Source organism: Tenrec ecaudatus, chromosome X (genome assembly GCF_050624435.1).
Source record: "Tenrec ecaudatus isolate mTenEca1 chromosome X, mTenEca1.hap1, whole genome shotgun sequence".
Lineage (NCBI taxonomy): Eukaryota > Metazoa > Chordata > Mammalia > Afrosoricida > Tenrecidae > Tenrec > Tenrec ecaudatus.
The window spans coordinates 76,169,164-76,171,495 of record NC_134548.1 but is presented as its reverse complement, the minus strand read 5'-3'; the positions used below and the strand labels follow the sequence as shown (position 1 = coordinate 76,171,495).

The 2,332-nt window shown below is 37.0% G+C and overlaps 1 pseudogene; it reads right to left on the bottom strand.

The window, feature by feature from the left end:
• Positions 1-659: 659 nt before the first annotated feature.
• Positions 660-728, bottom strand: LOC142435184 (U4 spliceosomal RNA; annotated as a pseudogene).
• Positions 729-2,332: the final 1,604 nt, after the last annotated feature.

The following is a 2,332-nucleotide window of genomic DNA, read 5'->3' as shown; positions in this document are numbered from 1 at the left end:
CTGTCTCCTCTTCTCCCATGTCTTGTTTTAATTGTCTTCAGCTTCAACCTGAACTTTAAACTTTCTTAGGAACACTAATAGTCTGTTGCACAGCTGGCCTCTGGATTCATTTTAGCTGCGGACAAACCTTTCTACTCCTATAAACAGTTACAATCTTGAAACTTACAGGGTAAGTTCTACCCTGTCCTGTAGGGTTGTTAGGCATGTGCATCGACTGAATGGCAGAGAGTTTTCAAATTTTATTAAGCTTCTCCATCATCTCTTCCCACGATGTAGTCAGATTGATTTCTGTGTATTCCATCTGGATAAATCCCCATGTATAATTGCTATTTGTGTTACTGATAAAAGGTATTTGCCATGAACATGTTGTTGGTCTTGTAAAACCCTGTCATGTAATCTCCAGCTTTATTTCTATCACCAAGAGCATATTTTCCAACTGCTATCTCTTCCTATTTGTTTCCAATTGCAATAATTATCAATGCATCTTGATTACATGTTTGATCGATTTCAGACTGAAGACACAGTTTCTACATTATTAGCTTTAGAGGTTAGTTCATAAATTTGAATAATAGCTGTATTTACTGGATTTTCCCTTCTGTAGATAGATATTATTCAATCACAGATAGCATTGCACTTGGAGATAAATTTTTAAATGTCCTTCTTTCAACTAGCAATAATCATGCCTCAAATAAACCTCACTGACTACAATCTTGCCACTGCACAAAGATAAAACGTCCTTCTTGAAGATGTATATGATGCTATTCTTCCTGAACCTGTCATTCCCAGCATAATAATCCATATGATTTTCTAATTCAAACTTTATGCATTTCATATCATTTTTACAATTTCCAACTATCCTAAATTAATACCACATGCATTCCATTTATTGATGTTTGCAATTGTTTCTTCTCATTTTGAGTCATGGCCCATCAGCAAATTAAGATCCTACAGGCTTTGCTCCCACATGCTTTACCCCATCCATGTGGTTATATTTGAGTCTACTTTGAGAAATGGCTGTCCCTCAGTCATATTCTGAGTGCCTTACAACCTGGGGGCCTCATCTTCTGTCTCTATCTCCAATAATCTTCTGCTTCCGTTCATGAGACATTCAGTAACTGACAATATTTCAATTCTATCCACAACATTTTCAGTGACTAATTCCTCTGAAATGGACAAATTATTCCTTTCTCATAGACTGGACATTCTGCTGAAAGTTGTTCACTTTGGATGACCCTGCTGGCATTTGAAACACCAGTGACAACACCACATGAGCCACAATATGACAACCTGACAGACAAAATAGATATATACCTCTATACACATTTCCTATCCCATTAACAACTTGGCTTTACAGTCTTTTCAGTGCTGTTATTTGAGGATGCTATATTTCCTGTTCCCCTTCCACCTTTATAAGCCCTTTCTATTTGGAAGCATATGCCATCTGCTTCTTTCTTCTCCCAACATTCTGGCCTTTAATTGCTTCTCTGACATCATCTCTCACCACTGTCTTTTAGTTAATGACACTAGCTACATTGTCCTTTTTGTCTCATCTTCTTTCTGTCTCTTGCCTGTGCCAGTCTCATTTCCATGTTTAGGTCTTCAATCTTTTTCTTCCTTCGGTTTGGAATTCTCTTTACCAAGATCTTTTCCTGGCTAGTTTCTTCTCATTATACTAATGTCAACTTAGATGTCATCTCCTCAAAGATGTCATCTCCTCCTGGACCCCTGTTTAAATCAATGGACCCTTCCCCTTGTTAAAGGTCATTATATTGCCCTGTTTCTATAGCATTTATTCAAAAGTAGCTAAGATTACCTTATTTATTGATTTGTGGGTTTAATTACTGATTCCCTTCACTAGAATATAATATATTTGATAATAGAGACCTAATTGTTCTTCTTCACTTGTATACCTCCATCACCTAGAAAAATACTTGAGATATAGAAGTAATTGATATCTAATTGTTAACTCATAGATTATCTTTCTGGATTTTCTTTCTAATTCTTGGTAAATTTTAGACTTTCATCCCTTGCTTATCACTTGTTTCATCCTTTCCCCTATAGGTAGGACCTTGACTTTGCTATATGTAGTCTATTCAACAAGGGTTCACATTTGACATCTTCATACCACCTAGTCAGAGAACCCCTGGGGACTTGTCATCACCGTTAGTCAGTTAGGATATCACTAAAATCTCAGTTTCAAACATCTTTGAATTACAAGCCGAACACTACTCTGGCACCCCTTTCCAATAGTTCTCCCATTTCAGCAACATCTCCAGTTTAGTGACTCTACCATTCCATTGACCCCACCCCATTGCTCATTACTCCTTCTGAT